Here is a 21443-nt window from a genome sequence, read left to right as displayed (position 1 = left end):
CATGAAGCTCCCTTTCTTGCTGTGGATGGGCATAGACCTCAGGTCTCAGGGAAGGATTGTGAGAGGACAGTTGCTGAGACTTTCCCCCTCTGTAGCCTCTGTGATTATGACCTGCTGTTTCTTAACCCACCCTAGAGGCAACGTGGACCACCTTGGGGCAACTCTGTTTATTACAAAGTTCTTTCTTCATTCAGCTGAAATTTACCCCTGTCATTTCCAAAGTAATTTTTACTCCTTGGTTCTAGTTTTACAGAGTAACATGAAACAGTTCAAATCAGTGCACTGCAAGTCTTAGCAATCTGTAACTGAGAAAGGGGTCTTACAACTCTGCTTCCTGTTTTTGGCAATTCAATTCAATAAGTAAGTGCTGGTGCCCGTCACGTGGGGGCCGTGTTCGCTGTGCAGCACTAAAGGCAGCTATTGTTTCTCCTGACATCCGGAAGTGTAACAGAAGGGCATGCGGCCCAAATGGAGATGAATGGGAAGTGAAGATTTTTTAACTCCTTAATGTGCAAAAACACAGTAGTTTTAATTTTATTTAGATTGTTTTTGGAATAAACAGTGCCTACTTTGATTGGACTATAAATGGCCATGCAGACTAATAATATACATATATACAGATAAAGACCAATATTTACATGAACCCATGTGTTTAACTACCAGTAAGTGAAAAAAAACCCATATTTGCATTTAGGAAAATGGAGAAAAGGTGACCTGGAAGCGTGAGAATACTTTTGTATGTGCTCTAATTGATGTTCTTGTCGTCAGCACATCCCATGAGAGGATCCTGAAGTGTCTTCTCAGTGATTAGAGGGACCACGCTCTTTACACTGAGTTTTACACGTTGATTTATAGAATCCAAGACAAAAATGAACAAATGAAAAAGCAGTACAGCCTTAGCAGTAGGTGCCCCTAGCAGTTCTTGACCCCTGTTACTGACTGGCTGCATGCCTTTGAAGAAGCCAGCCCTTATTCCTCAGGAATTCGTTTCCCTTATAGTTAAAATGAGGCCAAAATTTTCTCTCCTGCTTGCATTATATAGTTGTTAGAATAAAATGTGATCATGTATGCAGATTTGAATATTAATACCACTTCTTGCAAGCCATGTAACTTTTGGTAAGATTAAGTTTCTTTTTGCCTGCTTCCTCATCTTTAAAATGGGATAATACTGGTAGCTACTTTGGGGGTTTTGTGAAAGCAAATGAGTTAATTCACAAAAATTGTTTTTCAGAAACATTGGTCTCTTATTACTTCATAAACTTTAAGTAATAACAGACCAATGTTTCTAAAAAACAGATGCCAAGATTAAAACTAGAAATAAAGACGCTGTTCTAATACGTAGAACAGTGCCTGACAGTCCTAATATATTAACTTTTTGGGTGAATGTTTGAAGTGTCTGTGACTTAGTATATTTTTAGTATACTGTATTTTCGAAATAGCGTATTTTAAAAAAAATGAAAATCACACCCTGTAAACAAACCAAACCCAGAACAGATTTGGCATGTTTTTATCTTCCTGATTACTTTGGTGGTTTCACAAGATATTACTACTTTGTCAAAAAAGCTTAATCATGATACTAAGAACCTATTCCTAAATGCCTTTTATCTTCAAAGCTTTGGGTCAAATTAATTTATTCTAGAAAATGCTTTTTACTGCCAGTGTGAATTTGGAAAGCTTTAGGTGGGAACTGGGATACAATTCTGCCTTCTCTGTTACTGTTAGGGTCTTGACTGTCTTAACTGTCCAGAGCTTTGCTTGCTTTATATGTAAAAAAAGGAGATTTTAAAAAATGTTATCTTTGAATTTTGAACAGTACCAAGGTTGAAGGGACTCATTTTGTTGTGACTCATTTAGCTTTTAGAAATAAGGAAATGTTGATCAAGAACTCCATTTATAACAGACCCATTGATAATAATCCTAGTGGCATATTTCACAGAAGCCATTTCCAGATAAAAATATTGATCATTACTTCCCCTACAGGGTAAAATAAAATTGTGGGAAATGCTTAGAATTTAGCAAGTAATTAAATTAACAAAGAACCATTTGTAAAAAGTCATAGTTTTGCCAGGCGCAGTGGCTCACGCCTGTAATCCCAGCACTTTGGGAGGCCGAGGTGGGCGGATCACTTGAGTTCAGAAGTTCAAGACCAGCCTGGCTAACATGGTGAAACCTCGTCTCTACTAAAAACACAAAAATTAGCTGGGGGTGGTGGCACATGGCTGTAATCCCAGCTACTCGGGAAGCTGAGGCAGGAGAATTGCTTGAACCCAGGAGGCGGAGGTTCCAGTGAGCTGAGATCACGCCATTGTACTCCAGCCTGGGTGACAGGGAGACTCTGTCTCCCAAAAAAAAAAAAAAAAAGTCATAGTTTCCTTAACTATTATAACAAAGGACTTTATGAATTCAGAATTCTTTTGTATATTTTTGTTAAAGTGAAACCGAATGACTGTTGTCCTGTATCTTCAAGTTTATTACTAAGCTAAAATGATGTGATAGAGGAGGCTTTGTGCCACCACTGGCTTTTCAACCTCAGGTACACTTTTGATTAACACTGGTGCTGCTGATATGAAGCTGCTCATCTGCATATTAGTGTGGACAGTCATAGCTTGATATTACAGATTTTGATTATTATCTCATGGCTGTATTTGAAAATCTGATTATAGAAAATAAGCATGGGGACTTCTTGTTTTCCTGCTTATCAGTGGAATTGAGGCTGTTGAACATTTTCTGTTTAATTTACCTTTTGTGGAATTATACATATTTATACACCCCAGTTGCATTTTTAATATCTCATGAACTCAAAATGCTTTTTTTCTAAATATTTACTCATATCCAGTGTTACCTTGTAGTCCTAAATAACGTAAGCCTAATCATTTTTAAATGAAGAAATTACTTTTAAATGTCCTAAAAGAAAAAGCTAATTGGCTGGTCATCTGCTAGCCAATTTCTGTTAGAGTTTGCATTAAGGAATATGTGGTTTCTATCTGGGGAGGTGACCAATAGGCTTTGTAGAATGGAAGAGATTCTTTTAAGAGCAAGATTATCTGATAGGAGGAAAAAGGCATGTTTGGAAAGCCTGGATCCTGTGGTATTGAGGAAGGTTCTCTACTTCTTTTAACATCAGTTTCCCCATCTGTTAATGGGTATCTTTGTCTAGAAAGGTTGTAATATGTTCCTATAACAGTCCCAGGTGCATAATAGATTTTCAACAAATGGTAATTGTGACATTTTATGTTAGAAATTTATTCCATTTATGTTTAATATTTCAAAGCAATGCTGAAGAGATATTTGAGGATTCTCTGTTTTGTGAATGTATTAGTAGGCTTATAATTTTCTAAAGGTTCCCTAAAGACTTTGAGACCACCAGAAAGAATCCTTGATTTCTAAATAAACTAATCATTAAATAAGTTCTTACTTTTCAACTTTTATTTTTACTATGTTAGGGTTTTTCTAAAAATGGCCCTTTTCCCACTTTCCCAGTCTTGACATCTTTGTGAATTTAACTTTAGAACTTAACCTGCATAACTGAAAAGGATATAAAGTGCTGCTAGGATAGTTTCTTCAGTCACAATTTCATATTTTATTTCTTAATTTGTTTCTGGATTTTTGAGCCTTTTTATGGTCATTCATTAAAGTATCCTCCAGGACACAAATTATATTTTTAAGTTGGTCCCCTTGTGAGGGGAAAGGAAAGGATGTAATTAGGTACATGTTCACAGGCTGGACATTCTCCCCTGGCCTTTTACTTTTTCTGGTTCATCAGTGGTTTGGACCCTGTGTTCGTGTGTTGGTGTTCCTGGGCGGGAGCGGCTGTGTTCTAATGCAAGTTGAGCTGTGTGCTGCCTAGGGACCAATATTTGAAATGTCATATATTTTAATGAGATATAAAATTGCATGCTAAGTCTTTGTGTGTGTATGTGTGTTTAAAATCTAACTCTTTGTTCAATTTGTTTTTCCAGGTGGCATTTTCCTGAAGTTGTTCATTAAGACTTCCCAGCATTCCTACAGATATAAATAGGTAAGTAAATGAAATCAGATGACCTTATTGTTGGTGATTGTTTGGAAACAATTTTCCAGTGAATGGCAACTTCTTGAAAAAGATGCAGTGTTTCAAACTTTTGAACCCTGTGTGGTAAGCACTAATTTTTTTAAGGCTAGAAACATCACTTAGATGAGCATACATAAATGTTATAAACAACCCTGTGAAGTTTCATAAATGGTATTAAATTCAATGCTATAGTTGCCACACTTCAAATCTAATATGCTTTGTTTGTCACCCTTCATACCCAAGTTTCAGAGCTCTTTATAGTAGGCATAGCGGAATTTAAGTTGTCTTTCCTTTTGAGCTTCTCTGTGGACCATTTCATCATTTTTATCATTTTTCTCAGACAGAGAAAGTAGAGATAGCTGATTAAAATTACCCAATTTTATTACTCAATGATAGCTCATATCTTCGGAAGGATTGTGGGAATAAAAGTTGAAGGCAGTTGACTAATAGGTGATTTATGATTAATTCTACAGGTTCTAATTTATAAAGGTCACTTTTTGAAAATATTAGTGAAGATAATAGAGGTTGAGTAATCTTGTACAATACACATTTAAGAAAATCAAGGGAGTACATAGTCAAATAATTGTCCCAAAAGACTTTGATCCAGCTCTGTTTCTCCCAAGGGAGAGGCCTATTCAGCCAGATCCTCTCGGGTCTTGTTACAAACTGGAAGTTCGGCTCAGTCCAAAGAAGCCAGCTCAAGGTATGGATTTGGGACTTACTGACACCCTTTTCAGGAGGGTCTGCCATGTGGAGGGGATTTGCACACAGCATTTTCACAGACACCATCTCATTTGTAGGAAACTCTTTTAGCTTGCAGATTCTAGGGAAGGAAAAATTGCTCTTATGTTATGAAATGAACTGGTGACTCCTCAAATGTTAAGTTGTTCTAACAACTTCTATTGCTTAGGTTAGGAAGCTTGAGGTTTTTTTTGTTGTTGTTAAATGGGAATTGTAAATACTTGTGTGTTATGAAACTATTTGAGCAGAATTCCTTCTCATTGGAATGCCAGGGCTGACCTGAGACAGGTGGTGTCCTGAGCAGGCTAATCATTGGCACTTTATCAAACTGATAATCTTTTTTTTTTTTTTTTTTTTTGAGGTGGAGTCTGGCTCTGTCACCCAGGCTGAAGTGCAGTGGTGTGATCTCAGCTCACTGCAACCTCCACCTCCTGGGTTCACGTGATTCTCCTGCCTCAGCCTCCTGAGTAGAGTAGCTGGGACTACAGGCGTGCACCACTATACCTGGCTAATTTTGGTATTTTTAGTAGAGACGGGGTTTCACCATGTTGGCCAGGCTGGTCTTGAACTCCTGACCTCAAGTGATTTGCCCACCTCAGCTTCCCAAAGTGCTAGGATTACAGGTGTGAGCCACCATGGTCAGCCCAAACTGATAATCTTTATCTACTCCATCTTTATGTAGTGGAGGTGGGCGAAATTGATTTTCTATTAATAAAAATATATACCTTTGCCTGTATGGTGAAATTAAGGAACTTATTACATGTGATTTTCTGAACCAGTTGCTCATAAACCTGTTTAAAGTTTGGCTAATAATACTGCCATGTGCTGCTCAGATGCAAAATTTCAGATGCTCGTCAGCTAGGTGACATTGGGTTTGGTAGTGAGGTCTGATTTTTGCTCATATAGTTCTACAACTGCAGATACTCTCATCGGAGGCAGGTCTGTGCTGGGGAGGGGCATTTGTTTCTACTCCCGCGCACTGTCTGCCTGAGTGGTAACAGGAGCGATTTTCATTTTACCTGTTATTTCAGGAGTTGCATGTGAAAACCCGAGTGAAGAGGCTCTACACTTCTCACGTGTTTCCCAGTAATGGCTTAGTCCCCCCTTTGTGAGTGGTCACCGTGGTCACTGCCAGACTGGCCTATTTATTCCTGCTCTGGGGAAAAGCCAATTTCATTCTGCTGTGTTCCCTTAAATGTGGTTAAATTAAATGTGGTAAATTAAAAGTGGTGTGTTCCCTTAAAATGCCCCCTCTCTGAATACTTAACCTAATAGAACCAGCCTTCTCTGTGTCTTTTTTTTTTTAGGTTGTAAATTCATCCCATGGAAATACAACAACACTTTATCAAGTCAGACAAACACAGGAACAGACATTCTGAATTAATGGTGTCTGAATTGTAGAGCAATCTGATCCTGCTTTTTTTTTTTTTTTTTTTGAGGTGGAATCTCACTCTGTTGCTCAGGCTGGAGTGCAGTGACGTGAGCTTGGCTCACTGCAGCCTCTGCCTCCTCGGTTCGAGCAATTCTTCTGCCCCAGCCTCCCAAGTAGCTGGGATTACAGGCATCTGCCACCACGCCCGGCTGATTTCTGTATTTTTAGCAGAGACTGAGTTTCGCCATGTTGGTGATCCTGCTTTCTGTTACGTAGTCAGTCACGTTATATGACTTAGTGGAAGGTTTCTTTTGAGCGAAGAGCACAGTTGCAGTCTTGGGCGAGCCTGATGTTAGGCGATCCTTGGCAGAGGTTCCGTCTCTGTGGACACAGACCTGGATTGGGACCCCAGCTGTGGCACCAGCAGGCTCTGTGACCTAGGGCACTTTTCATTGCCATGTGGAATTCTCATCTCTACTCATGGATAATCCCTTCTTCCCAAAGTGGTGGGAAGATTGACCAACATAAAGATAGGAATGTGTGTGGTACGTAGTAAACAGCAGGTATTCCTCTGCTGGTTCCCTGGCACTGGGTATCGTGGAAAGAGCACAGGATGTGGAATCTGAGGGCTTGCTCTGCCAGGCTCTTGCTGTGCCTCTTTGGGCGAATCTCTTACCACCTGTGCCTCACTGACAAAGTGGCAAGGGTAATACCTGCTCAGTTTTGCCTGCCTATTCCATGAGAATTGTGAGAAGGCTTTGAAAAGTGTGAATTTAGGGTGGGTGATCAGCATAAGCGGCCCCTACTAGGCATGCTTTTAATCCAGACTCTCTGGGCTTAAATCCCTGCTCTAACCACTTATAGTTAGGTGAATGTCCTTGAGCAAGTGACTGTCACCATAATTAGGTGAATGTCCTTGAGCAAGTGACTGTCACCCTGTCTAGTTCTCACCTATCTCACCTGATTGCTCTGAGAGTAAATGATGTACTGTTTGAATACTGGGGCATACAGAACTAGCACCTAATGAATATCGGTATACATGCTCGTAAATTCACTAGGACATAAGAAGGGAGGCAGAGAATCAGACATGAAAAAATATCCACAGTCTTAAAACCCCTCGTGTTTGAACTGTGTCTTGTTGAGCTGCCTTTTATCATGTTATGCAAGTTTGGACCAGGGAAGATGATCTGAATAAACTGAGGATGACCCCCACAAGATGGGACTCCCTCGTGGGCGAATGCAGCACTGGGAGTTGGTCTTCCTGGGTTCTCTTCACAGGTGAACTGGGGACAGGTCTCTTCCCATCTAGGGGAGTTCTAGCTGAAGGGGCAAAGTGAAAGCGCTATACCTGCACCATCCGATTCGGTCGTGTCTCCCCGTTAGTGTCTCCCTGTGTGGCTGCTGAGCACTTGACATATGGCTAGTGCGACTGAGGCACCAAAGTTTTCATCCTACTTACTTGAAAATTTAGAACTGAGAGTCGATTCGGTTTTTGGCAAAAGTTTAAGTATGTTTGGAACAACTTTCATATGTGATTCTACTTTTTCAACTGTAAATTTTATAAATTTTAAACCAGATCAATTTTTCCTGATGGAAATTTTGTGCCTTAATTGAAATGTGCAATAAGTGCAAAATGCACAAGATTTTGAAGTGTTAAGTATTAGAAGAATGTAAAAATTACATTAATAATTTTTATGCTGATCACATGTCAAAATCATAATGTTCTAGATATTTTGAGTTATATGAAATTTATTAAAATTGGTTTCTTTATGCTTTTTAATGTTGCTATAAAAATTTTAATACATATGACTTACAGTAATATTTTTATTGCACAGTGCTGTTCTAGAGCATCATAGAATTGGATAGCTTCTAATTTATCAAGTAAAATACTATTTTCCCTATTAGTTTTTGACAATTATGAAAGTTGGGTTTTTTCTTTTTTTAAGGTTTTGTTCATAGTCTGCCAATTAACAAGTTTGAGAAATGTTTTAAATATTCAAAATTGGGGGGGGGGGAAGAAAAAATGCATAGCAAACAAGTTACCTAAGCCTTGTGTAATATCGCTCAAGGTCAATGTTTGCTTTCCTTGCAGTCCTTTGGCCTCCACTGCTTTGTGAAGCTGTCAAGGGAAGCCCTCAGAGCCTTCCCCTCACAACCACTCCCTAGGATATGAAACCAGTATTTTCAGCTAAATGATCCTCCTCCTTGATGATTGTTGACTTGGACGTTTGTTGCAGGCACCATGTTCCTGGTATCACATACTGCTGTGCCCCAGGAGATCAGTTTAGGAACAGTCATCTAGGACAAAATGACTTTTAATTTACCCATAGTGATTCTGCACTCTCTTCTTTCCATGTACCAGAAATATGGAGATATATTGCCAAGGGCATGATTGCTGGCTAGCTGCTTAGTTTTCAGCAGCAGGTGTAGGAAACATGAGAAGATAATACAACGTAAGGTTATCAGTATGTGTGTTTCACATTGATGCCCTAGTGGCACTTATGTGCATTCTGAGAGGCAGTGGGTCGAGTGTTTGATTCAGAATCATACTGGTCTGGGTTTGAGGATAGGCCACATCCCTTATGAGGCAATGGTGGTGAGGATAGCTAACCTCTGTCATTCTGTCCCTCTGTAGTTGGTGCCAATAGACACTGGTTGCTTTCCTTGTTAAAATTCTTTGATTGTGTGTACTCGATCTGTGATGCCTGTATTTTTTCATGTAATAACCACAGCAAATACATTGCCATTGTTGTATTTTTCCAGACTGAGCAGATGGGTGGTACAGTTAAAAGCTCTATCTAGGAATTAAGCAGGATTGATATTTCTGTATTAAATAGAAACCATTATCAAATTTTTTGAAGAATCTTTACCTGAAGAAAGGTGTCTTTTCTTTGCATAGTTTAATTGTTATGATAATTGATCTTCTTAAATTCCAATATTAGAATATAGAATACATTTATACCATCAATTTGGAAGCAGTCAATAGGAATAGGAAGCATTTATTAAGAGAAAGTGTAACAACCTTCTCCCTTTACTTGATGGTAAATTGGACCAAATATAGGGTCCCTGGAGGGGAAAAATGATAAAGTAGAAATGACAGTGATATTCAAGATTTAACAAAACAAATCAGAGTAATTAAATGCATTGAAGACAAAATGGATGTAGTTCTTTTTGTCATTTTCTAATTTTGTTACTTGCATGTTGACAATGTATCTTTTTTCTGATGAGACTTCTAGCTAGGCCTATCCCACAGGAGACTTCTGGGGCTTCTCTCCAGAGGGGTATTCTCTTTCTATGAAAAGTTGCTTCCCTTGATGGACTATAAACTTCCCAAGGGCAGGTGTGAGTTTTGTAGAATATCCTCGATGCCCAGTGCAATGTCTGACATTATAGGCTATCTAGCACAGTGCCTGATACTTACATTTGCTCAGTAAATGTTGGTCAAATTGAAGAGTGAGTGGGGGCTTAACTATAACATCCGCTTTGTAAGAATTTGGGAGTATGGCCCATTTATAATTTGGGAAGCCACAAATTTTTTTTTAAGCCAAAAAGTAAAGTTGAACATTAAGAAGGCACCACTGGAGCAGCTGACCAGAGGCCAGGAAAGCAGATAGGAAGGCATCACTGGCAAGAAATGAGGACTAAAAGGGAGGTTTGGGAGGGTAGGGTGGGCAGGGCTGCAGCCAGCTGACGAAACGTAGACTCATGGAGGCAGGTGCCCATGGAGTTAGCTTTGGACAGGAGCAGGGCAGCTCTCTGGGGCACAGCAGGTGTGCTGCCATAGGTAAGCTGAAAGTACAGGGAATAGGCCTTAAGATAATTCTTATGTTGTGGCTCAGTTCTTTTGAGCAGTGGGAAAAAAAGTCATCTGCTTTGGGGAGAGGAGGTAAAGCCTGGAGGCTTAAGAAGAATGCGTGTTTTCCCTAGGTGGAAAAGAACTCTTCTCAGTGCTCATGTGACCAGAGTGCCCATCTTCCGGTGGATTCTGGCCTTCTGTCTGATGGATTATTGCACAAAGAATTCTTGTCCTCCATCCAATCGGATTAGTCCACAGGGATGTTTTGGATCTCACATTAATAAATATATAAGCCTGGCGCAGACATGTGCCTGTAATCCCAGTGTTCAGGAGCCCGAGGTGGGAGTAAGCCCAGGAGTTTGAGGCCAGCCTGGGCCACATAGCAAGACCCTGTCTCTGAAAAGAAAAATGTGTAGTTTTGTTGTGATCAGTGAAAGTCCATGAAAAAGGCTACATGCAAATCTCCCGGCAGGTAGATTTGCTTCCAGTTGGTACTCTTGTTGTCATTCCATCTGCATGAAGAATCCTCCTAATCCTTCCTGAGAAAGCTTTTTTATTTTAACAATCCACTTTAAAAAATTCCTTCTAGAAAGGAAGGTGGTCTAATTGAACTCAGATGAATGAGTGTACACTGGGATGGTGTAGGGGTGTTCCCTTATCATCCCTGTATAACGAATGTATGCTTTTTATGAAGCTTGTTAATATAGGTAATAGCTGTACACATTTTTATTTAGTATTCTTATTTAAAATAATTGCCCATGCCAAACCACAGCAAACCCTGCTTGCCACTAAAGAAAGCAATAGCATATCCCTGAAGTTCTGAGATGCTGCCCCCGTAAATACCGTATCTGCTCTTTGAAACGTCATAATGACTCCCTAACTAAAACTGACCTCTACTGAATTAAATATCGATTTAATCTATATTCTCTTGGATTCATTCAATTCAGCTTGCAATAAAGTTTTTGTAGTCTTTGCTTTCTTTCATGCTCTGATGCTGGTTGGAACCGTCAGTCATACAACCATCCTGTCCTTCCAGACACTGCTCACACCAGCAACCCCAGAGCCACAGGCCAGCCACTTGGCACATGTTACAGAGCCAAGGTAGCAGGCAGCCTCTAAAAATGGGGTTGGCCCCATCTCTGCACCTTATGTTACCATCCCAGAACAATCTGTGAAAAACTCTTAAGGCTACTTGGCAAGTCCAGATGAACTTGGAAACGTACCTGATTTTGATCCAAATTGTTCTATAACTGTGGCCAAGTGGTGTTAGGAGGTGGGCACTTCCTGTCGTTAATTAACATCTCTTTCACGTAATGAAGGCAACTATGACTGAGGGTCATGTTAGGAATCTAATGTGACTGGTCTGAAAGAGCTGGTCCCCTCTGTCTGCCTTGCCACCACATTTTCCCTCCTCGCTTCATTCTCAGACTATATCTGTGATTCAGTTGAAGTCCAATCCATTTTTCTCCTAACACTCATGGAGTGACTGTGGATTGGAAAGACACAGTGTAGGGTGGTGGTCAAGTGCTTTCATGGACTTCTCCTCATTCAAGGTCAGGGTCATCAGTTTTGGACCATTATGTCCCACATCAGGTACATTTAAGTTTATTCATCTGGAAACTGGCAGGCATTTTGGTAAAAGGATGGTTACAGAGAAAGTCATTGGGGCAAACCCCTAGAAGCTATGCCTTTCTTTCAGTGCTCTGGTGTTCTGTGTTGTATGCTTGCATATTTACATCATCTGCACATCTTAAATCTAAGATGGTTTTTCACCTGCCCAGAGGTCACATTCAGTCTTCTCTGGTGGCCTTGAACACTGCTATACTCTTTTTTTTTTTTTTGAGACGGATTCTTGCTCTGCCGCCCAGGCTGGGGTGCAGTGGTGCGATCTCGGCTCACTGTAAGCTCCGCCTCCTGGGTTCATGCCATTGTCCCCCCTCAGCCTCCTGACCAGCTGGGATTACAGGCGCCCACCACACGCCCGGCTAATTTTTTGTATTTTTAGTAGAGACGGGGTTTCACTGTGTTAGCCAGGATGGTCTCGATCTCCTGACCTCGTGGTCCGCCCGCCTCGGCCTCCCAAAGTGCTGGGATTACAGGCATGAGCCACCGCGCCCGGCCAAACACTGGTATACTCTTGAAGCCAAGCAACAGCCCTTACATATATACTATTATGGCTGGATTAGAATTGCCAGAAGCTGTTTATGTGTGACCTGTCCCCCCAGTTGTCAAAATCACCCAAGTTCATACAGAAATGTATAAGCGTACAGGGAAAAAAATCAGTTCCCTTAGGGGTCACTACTGTTAATCTGTTCAAGTTCCTAAGAGTATCCCTTTTTGTACATTCTTTTCTTTATATAACTGAGTTCTTACTCTGTATATAACTTTATGTTGCTACTTTTTGGTTAATATTATAAATATTTCCTCATGTCATTATAAGTTCCTTTTCTACAGAAATCTTCAGTATTCTGTCTTACGATGTGTATCTTAAATCATTTTAACCTGCTTTCTAATTTTGACATTTGAGTTGTTTTCTGATTTTTTTAAACCATTAAATATCAACCTTGAATATCCTTTTACAGATATTATTGTTTAGTTATAAAACATATTTGCAGGGAAGTTGGGCCCTCATTGGCAGTATAAGAGAGCACCCGTTGTATATCCCCCTCATCAGGAATGAGTTATCAGTTCTTAAGTCTTTGCTAGTTTGTGAGGTGAGAATGGCATCTCGTTTTGTTACTGTTTTTATTATTGACCACATCTAATGTTTTCCTAAATAGAATAGCTGTTGAAGTTTGTCTTTTCTGAATTGTTTGTTCATGTTTTTCCTTTAGGTGAAACTCTCATTTATGATAATAGTGACATTTATGATCTTGGCCCATTTTCCTAGAAAAGTTTATTGGAATGCATAATTTTACATGTATTGTATGCTCTGTAGTTGTTAACTCACACAAAAGTGTCCTACGTTTGAGGGGAAGTCAGGTGTGGAAGTATCAAAGGGAACACAACTCAAAGTTCTCATGCAGCTTCTTGGTTGTGACTGCCCCCATCTGGAAAGTTAGCTCTGCCCGGTGGGTGCCCCCTCCCACCTCACCCACACCTCGTGAGCCCCTCATTGTCACCCTCATCCTGCCCTGGTACTTCTGATTCCACTCTGCCTGTTCAGGGCAGACGAGGTGTAACTTCTATTGTCAGAAGAAGAAGAAAGAGAACGTGTTGGCTCATGGACCCCATGAAGTGCTTCTCACCTGCTTCTCCTCTCCTGATGTTTCTTCTCAGTCTACCTGGCTGACTTCTTTTGCCTGCCCCTTCATCAAGGTCTCTGGGTCGTCTTTGGCCCCCTTTTCTCCCTTATCTTTTTGCATCCTCTGGCTTTTCCGGCCCACTCTGTGGCTTCAGCTGCCACTCACAGGCCAGACCGTCTCCTCCAGGTGGAGAACCATCCAGCCAGCTGCCTGTTGGGGTCTTCCTCTGGTGTCCCACTGACATTTTTAATTTAGCATGCCCCCACATGAAGCTCTCCCTCTCTCTTGACTGGCCCTGTGGCCTGGGTCTCCACTCCCAGGAGAAAGACTGTTTACCCCATCTACCAGAAATCCCTCTTTCCCGCTCTGCCCACATCCCATTGGTTTTATGAATTCCTGTCTGTTCTCCTTCCGTGTTCCTCCTTTTTTAGTCCAGGCTTCACTTTCAGAATGAGTGAATGTCTGTTTTCCCAATTAGATACAGTCTTACACAATGGATAAACTAGATTTCTCTAAAACAAATGAAAATTGATATTTTGCAGAGTATGCTACTTTAATGGAATCTATTTTAAATTCTCTGTATGGAGTGAATTCTCACCTATTAATTTACCATTTATAGAAATGAAGTTTTTGCCTCCTTGCTTGGTTTAAAGCAAAACACACCTTGAATACTGTCTAATGTATATTTGTCATGTGAGTCCCTGGACAATACTTTCTAGTTAAAAAGGGCTTTTGATTTGAAGACTTGATGTTTTCTTGGGACCTTAATTATTTCCATATTTCAATATGTGTTGTTTTTTGTTACATTGGCTTTATCCTTTATTAGCTAGTTTTTCAGCTTACCTCCTAGGGAACTCAGGCAAGAAATACAAATATTTTCATAAGATTCTTTAAGGGAGTAAAATTAATATTTTTGAGATGAAAATATGATGATTTGTCTCCTAAGGATTGGAAGACTTTATTAAGATAGCAAAATATCCTTCCCCAGGGGTAAGTTTTTTTAGGGCTTATTGGAAATATGGTGCTGGGAAGAATAAAAGGAAATTTAATACCATGGAAGTTGGAAATGGCCCCTGAAATCCAATCCGTTTTTAGAACACATATAACACACAATTCCCCAAGATCTGAGACAGCTCAGTTCACTTCCTGAGACTGTCAGGCTCCTTATGGCTGTGACACGGAAAGTTTCCTCAGCACGAATAAGCCACGGCAGTGTTTTACTTGCTGAAAATCTTTCCTATACCTGATGATGGGGCTGCCATTGAGTCTGCCTTCCCTTATCTGTATCGAGTGGCTTTAGTCTGGTACTTTTCTTAGGTTGGGTTCCCCAAAAGCAGATTCTGCAGCAGGGATTCAAGTGCAAGTAGGTGACTTGGGAGGTAAACCTGGAAAACGTTGTTAAGGGAATAGGGGTGTGAAATAGGAGAAGAGAGCCAATAAAGAGATGGCATTGCTGCTGTGGGCACCTGAGGCTGCATCTCTAGTGAATTCTATGAGACATCCATCAGAATTATCCCAGCTGGGCCAGCAAGTTCTGGGATATGTCCTCTCCAACTCATCTCTGTCATTAACCACTTCTTCTGAGACCAGCACTTAAGGGCCAACTCCTGTTGGGGCCAAAAGAGAGCCCTCAGGTGGAAGTCCTGGGTGCCTGCTGTAAGCATATGCGGGAACAGGGGCTTGAGGTGCAGCAGGCATGCACAGTGTCTGCCCCTTGCACTGTTGTAAGTTTTCAGCATCGATAGACAAGTCTGTCTACGGGAGACACTTCAGTGGTCAGGAAGGAAGCACATGCAGCGATTTCCAGTGGAATGTACTTAAAATAGATCAGTGCTTGATCAATGCTGGAGTAGATGTAAAAGAGGTAAGAATTTGATACTACTGATCCTGAAATGGGGAATGCAGGGAGAGTCTTGGAGAGGTGTCTAAATGTTGCTCCCAAAATGACATATTGTGCCTCAACAGCAAACACTGACAAACCATTATAATCACAATGGAACAACTGAATTGTCAGGGCTCCTTGTAGGGTTGAAATTTCCTCAGAGCTAATCAGCCTACAGAATTATAACTAGGCCCACAAGGAAATTACGGTGTTTTTTCCATGCAGTCAGATCTGGAAGAAAACAAAAATCTGACGGAAGTCTGTGGCCAGCCAAGTCTGAACAGAGCTACCTTGATTACTTGGGGAAATTCCTAGGGAAGGAAAGAAGGTGGAATCAGTGCTATCAGTGGACCTTAAGAATCCTTCTGTGCTGTGTGTTTTCTATTCCTATTTTATTAATGCAGAATCCTTGCTGATACAACATGGGAAATATATCCTAATACCCTATCAGCTCTTCCATTCTTGTCATGTAGGGGGTGAGGGGATATGATCTGGACACTACAGATATCAAATCACTTAAAGCTATTGTGTGATGCTAGACCAACAGTACCAAAGTGTCCTTGTTCTTAAAGGCTCCCAACCCAGCCATGAAAGGACAAGCAGAGAAGTCACTGCTGCTGTGGTCAACTCATTATATTGGGGACAGAGGAGGGAACAATTTTGCCAGTTGGAGAAGGCTTGCTGGAGCCATGACTTCTCAACTGGGCCTTGAAAATGACTAGCTTTTGCCACGGGATGAAAGAGGGGAATGGCAGTCCTGGCAGAGACAAGTGTGGGCAAAGGCAAAGAGATGCGAAGTGCAGAATGTGGTTAGGAAGTAGTGAGTGGTGTGGGGTGACAGATACATGAGATGGCGAAGTTGTGAAGGTAGGCAGGAGAGGTCACCTTGTGAAAGTCCTGAAAGCTTTGTCCCTGCTTTTACCATTTCTCCCACACGAATGTCCAAAGGCATGCACCATTTGTGGCCAACCCATTTCTGTTGACTCACGTCGAAATTCCCACCAAACATCCTGCCATGGTAGGAACAACTTAGGTGCAGGATGATTAATGGAGCCTGCAGAACTTCTGTGGGGTTCCAAGTCCCAAAGGTGTGGTGTTTGGATAGCGAAACCAACAATTTGTGCTACATGGCTGGTTAGCGATTCTGTATAGCCCGTGATGCTTTGTTGCAGGAGAAATTGACATGCTTTATGCACCTGGACAATATTATACCTGAAATATTTATTGTTTGTTTGCCGTATATTTTCTGTCTTTCCAACAAGTCCCAAATGTGCTACATTTCTGGAAGTATCTAGCTAGATTTAATAGTACACAGAATTGATCATACTTACGTTTTCCTAATTCTTCCCCCTCTGCAGTAGTTCTCTCATAGCATTAGTGTGCTGGTGCCTTTGGCCGTGCCAGAGGAGCATACCTGCTCTTAGAATCCTTCAGTACGTGGATTGAGAAAGGAAACAAAGGAATAAGTTGGCATCAGGTTTCCCCCTTATTACATTAAGCAGCTAAATCCCTTTAGTTGTCTTTGTCTTGTAGATGCCAGGGCCCTTGGCCTCCAAAGATTAGCTAAAAAAAATCACTGACATCAGGCAGATTGATTAATAGGAGGAAAGGTGTACAAATTTATTAACCATGTATACACGAGTACCTTCAGAATGAAGACCCAAAGATACAGGGGAAATTGTCCATTTTTGTACATAGGTTCAACAGAGTATGAACAGGCATGTAGATACATGACTGGACAGGAGGGTATGATCTAATGCTAATAGCTTGAGTGGGGAAACCTAGCCTGTCGAGATTCCTCTTGGCCTCTCTGGGCATGCATTCTTTTCTTCTGGGTGTGGGGCAGGACCCTCTCTGTGATGAGGGTCTTAGGACCTACAGTCAAAAAAGGTAGATCAGATAATATCTTTAAGGCTAGTTTTTACATAGAATATTTTTAGGTTTCATAGCTGGCTTTTGGGAAAGAAGGTTCTGGCTTCTATAACCCGCCTTGGGTAAATGGGATTCTAGTTTTTGTGGCCTGACTTGGGAGAATGGGACTGAGACATGGGAGGACAAGAGAAAGAGAATAACTTCATGTTTCTAAGGCTGCTGCTAGGCCTTCGTTTTGGGGTGTTGTTTTCCGAGCCCCAACAGTCTTTTATTTCTGATTGAATAGCTACCTTATTAGAGGGAAAGAGAGCTCAAGGTGGTGTCCAGGGTCTGGAGCCATTTCTCAGGGTGAATTAGGAGCAGGAGCTGAAGTGACCTCCAGATGCAAACCTAGGAACCCCCAGGACAGTAGGTCCAATTACTATCTTACCAAGTCTTGGACTGACTGATCTCTTGGCTCCTTAAATTCAAAATTGCCCTTAAGATTTGATGTTCAGCCATTCTCAAAAAGGCTCTCCAAATGACTTTGCTATGGAATTCTTCCAAGAAGTTACCTTGTTTATTTCTTAGACCAGTGTACTCACAATTCCTTAGAAATTTCTACTTCCTCTCTTATCATTTATGAGGTGTGTTTTCCCACGGAATTCCCCATTCCCATAGATTCACTTTTATTCCATCCTTTGAAATTGCAGTTAGGCTTCCAGGAGATGTTTCCCTGATGATTTTACAATGTAAGATAAAGGTTTAAAAATATTTGACACCCTAGAAGGAATAGTAGGATGTTTTGAGTCCAAGTTAGTAAATTGGCCACTGACTGCTGTGTGTCTTTTGGTGAATCACCATTGTTTAGTGAATGAAGTAAGAATCACTAATTCTAAGAAACTGTTTCAGCAGCAAGATAAAAATAAATTCTCTCTATTCCCTTTGTCAGTCAGTCTTTCCCGTATGAGAATAAATACAGAAGTATGGCCGGGCATGGTGGCTGACGTGAATCCCAGCACTTTGGGAGGCTGAGATGGGCATATCACTTGAGATCAGGAGTTCTAGACCAGCCTGGCCAACATGGCAAAACCTTGTGTCTACCAAAAATACAAAAATTAGCCGAGCCTGGTGGCAGGCACCTGTAATCCCAGCCATTCAGGGGGCTGAGGCAAGAGAATTTCTTGAACCCGGGAGGCGGAGATTACAGTGAGCCGAGATCACACCACTGCACTCCAGCTTGGGCAACAGAGTGAGAATCCATCTCAAAAATAAAAATAAATAAAACAATTAAAGAGGATCCTTTTTCAGTCTCATGTTCAGCATCTAGTATCTCCCTGTGCCTTCACTGCATTCCGGCGCTCTCTCCCTCCACACATAGGGACTATTGTGGAGTTTGGGCCCTGATTTGAGACTGCTGTTGACTGTCCTTGGTCTTGTGAGAGCTCTCTTCGTAACTGCCTGAATCCTTGGTTTGAGTTTGCCCTCGTCTCATGAATCTTCATCCACTATTGGGATCATCATGTTCTCATGACCAGAGTATTAGTTCAATGTGTTCCGTGCCATGGCTTTTGAAAGTGGAGAACCTGGTTGTGAAGATGGATGAGCTTTTTCTTTTCACAGGAGCAAAAAATTGTATGGGAGGCTCCAGATTGGTGGCCGACAGGCAGGTAAGAAGTAGCGTGGTTTGCTAGTGGTCCAGAAGCCTGTGTGCAAGGTTGGCCGCCTGATCCACTATGGTTTAGGTTGTTATTGAATTTCAAATGTGGAATTTATTCATAGTGAATTGTAACATTTATTCTGTAGGAATCAAGACTTCTGTCAATGCTCAGAAATACTGTACCTGAAGAAAACGACCCCCAGTTTTTTGCATATAACTTCTAGGAAAGTTTTTCAAGGATCAAGATGATTTTGAGTGGAAGTTGCTTAATGTCTAGTTACTGGAGCGATGCACTGTGGTGACCTTTAGAGTCATAACCCCAACTTAGGAGTTGCCGTATTGTGTGCTGCTTTCCACATATTGGAAGGTATTTTAGACATGGATGCAATGTTTATGGGACATGTATTAAGGCAGCAAGACAAAGTATGTTCAACTGGAAGTGTTCTAAAAATCCAGAGCTCATGACCAGACTTTCCAAAATGGTGTTACAGGAAAGTGGTCTTCCTCTGCTTCTATAAACTTACTCATGATGAAAGAAAATTGAGCAGAATGTATTGCTATTGGAGGACTACTCAGAGTCTTCAGCACGCCAACGTGTGTTGTGGCTCTTCAAGGGGATACAGGATTCAGTGTCTGTCCTGGGATTGCTTTGATCTCAGAGCACCTATGGCCCTGCCCCAGAACTCCTATAACTCTGACCCAGTTGGGGAGATGCTGACATTTGGTAGATTAAAAATATCGCACATTCTTTTTCACTCCTCCCATTAATAACTGGAGTCTTATTTCCCTACCCCTTGGGTCTGGGCTGGCCTTTTGACTTGCCTTCACGGCTCAAATGTGGCAGAAGTGTTGTGTAAGTTTTAGAGTCTCAGCCTTAGAGGGTCTGACTACTTCCACTTTCACCTTCTTGGAACTCTGCTCTGAGATCTCTGTGTAAGGATGCCAGTCTCGCCCCAGAAGGATGAGGGGCCTGCAGAGGAGAGCCAAGGTTCCCCTGTTGGCAGGCAGCATTCAGGGCCAGACATGTGAAGGAAGCCTTTGTGGGCCTTCCTGCACAGCTGACCTAGCTGAAAGCCATCGTGAGCCAGCCCAGGAGAAACCAGCAGAGGAACAGCCAGGTATTTTAAGCTATGAAATGTTAAGGCACTTTGTTATTCAACAGTAGTTAACAGATAGAACCAACATAATCAGTATCACCTAATAATAATGCTGACACAAGACAGAAAAATACAATTTTTTATCTAATCTGATACTTTCTAGGAGGCTTTTCTGATTTAAAACTAACTTTCTGGATAGGACTTTTCCAGAAACCTGAATCAGGTGAATAGTTAACAAGCACATAATATGTTTGGCCTATGAGGAACTGCACAGAAAATGGCATTTAATCCCAGGGTGCGTGATCCAGCATAAGTCTGCCAGTGCTGCCTACGAAAGGTGAGGGGAGCTGAGGGAGAAGTTCTAGCCTTCACAGCTGCCCCCAGCAACAGCTTCCCAAGGGCTGACAGCTACCTGTGAGGGTGACCAGTGTCACTTAGGGCTCATTCTGACAGCTGAATAATTAGATTTACACAGACATGGCTGTGGATACGGCCCATCTGCTCTGTTTGCTGACCAGCTGTGGGATGGGAGACCTTTCCAGTGTTCCTTTCATCGACCAAGTTTAATTATTACAGGCTCCAGGGGCAAATCTGATTAGCAGATGTCACAGGGGGCCTGTTTTCAGCAGGCCCTTGGTGAGATGCGGAAATGTGAGGGCCCCTGGTGAGCCCTCCCCACTGAGGCTGGACAGGCGAGTGCCTGGGACTGGGCCTGGGCCAGCACCAGCTCCTTGGATACATCATCCACTCCCTTCTCCATGCCCCAAGGCCGGGTGGAGCTCTTTACGTGGAAGTGCGGACTGTAGCTTATGTATTGTAGCTGGGAGGCCTCTGCCAGAGTCACTGCATTGCCACATCCAGGCCTTAAAACACTCAGAGCCAAGGATCGTGACAGTCATACTACAGCCATGCTGGCCACAGTGAGTTGGGAAGAACCAGAAGGACCTTGCAGTCATGGGAGTTGGAGCTGGAAAAGACCCACTTGGTCATGATGGCTCTTCCTCCGACGCGGCCTGATCGTTCCCTCGGGATCCTCTGGAGTGCTTTGTAAAATCTGTTTCCGAATGACTCAGGCTGGGAGTCTTCCAGCCATTCCCTGGGAAGATGTAGCGGCCTTTCCTGAGGAGGAAATATTTTCTTCACGATGGGTTGGGATATTTTGTTGGTTGGCTCCAGCCCCAACCCTCCTGGCCAGTCTCCCTCATACCACCCTGAACAGGCCCCCTGTACCTCTTGGGTTCCCGCAGTGAGACCTACGTCATGCTTCCGCGGAGCTGCAGTTAAACCGAGGAGGCGGGGCCTGCTTCCTAGTGCTGGTGCTTTCTTGAAGCGATGACTTTCTTTAGCTGCTTTGTTATTCTCATCCCTTCCTCTGAATTTCTCAATTTTTTTTTGTCCCTGTTAATATTTCGTATGTGTGGAAACTGTACTGGTACTTCACAGACATTGTAAGGACTGTGTATTCCACCATGAGAAAGGCATTTTCATTGCAAATTATTTTAAAATTTTGGTGAGGTTTTGATAGATTGGATTGACCTTGGTTTCCATGCCACTGCTCGGTGAGAATAAAGAACTGTAAATGCACTATGGTTCCTCCAGAAACCCAGAGTAACGATATCAGACGTCATGTGTGCCGGCTGGCACAGCCATGTAAACATTGTGGTCCTAGGGCATTGCTTTTGGGGAGTTGATGTAACTCAACGTGTAGTCAGTAAAACAAAGAAAGGAAGGGTTTATGTGTCTGCCCAGCC

The 21443-nt window shown here is 41.9% G+C and overlaps 1 protein-coding gene across 1 annotated transcript in view; it reads left to right on the top strand.

Annotated features, from left to right (window-relative positions):
- Window positions 1–21443, top strand: part of LHFPL2 (LHFPL tetraspan subfamily member 2) — a 162811-nt gene that overhangs the window by 72732 nt on the left and 68636 nt on the right. The window contains exon 3 of the mRNA XM_025389099.1: window positions 3960–4018. The gene's annotated coding sequence lies outside the window, so the exon portion shown is untranslated. The remainder of the gene's footprint in view (window positions 1–3959; window positions 4019–21443) is intronic.

The sequence above is a fragment of the Theropithecus gelada genome, chromosome 6 (genome assembly GCF_003255815.1).
Source record: "Theropithecus gelada isolate Dixy chromosome 6, Tgel_1.0, whole genome shotgun sequence".
Classification (NCBI taxonomy): domain Eukaryota; kingdom Metazoa; phylum Chordata; class Mammalia; order Primates; family Cercopithecidae; genus Theropithecus; species Theropithecus gelada.
The sequence above is the reverse complement of the archived record's forward strand: the minus strand, read 5'-3'. Positions and strand labels throughout refer to the sequence as shown.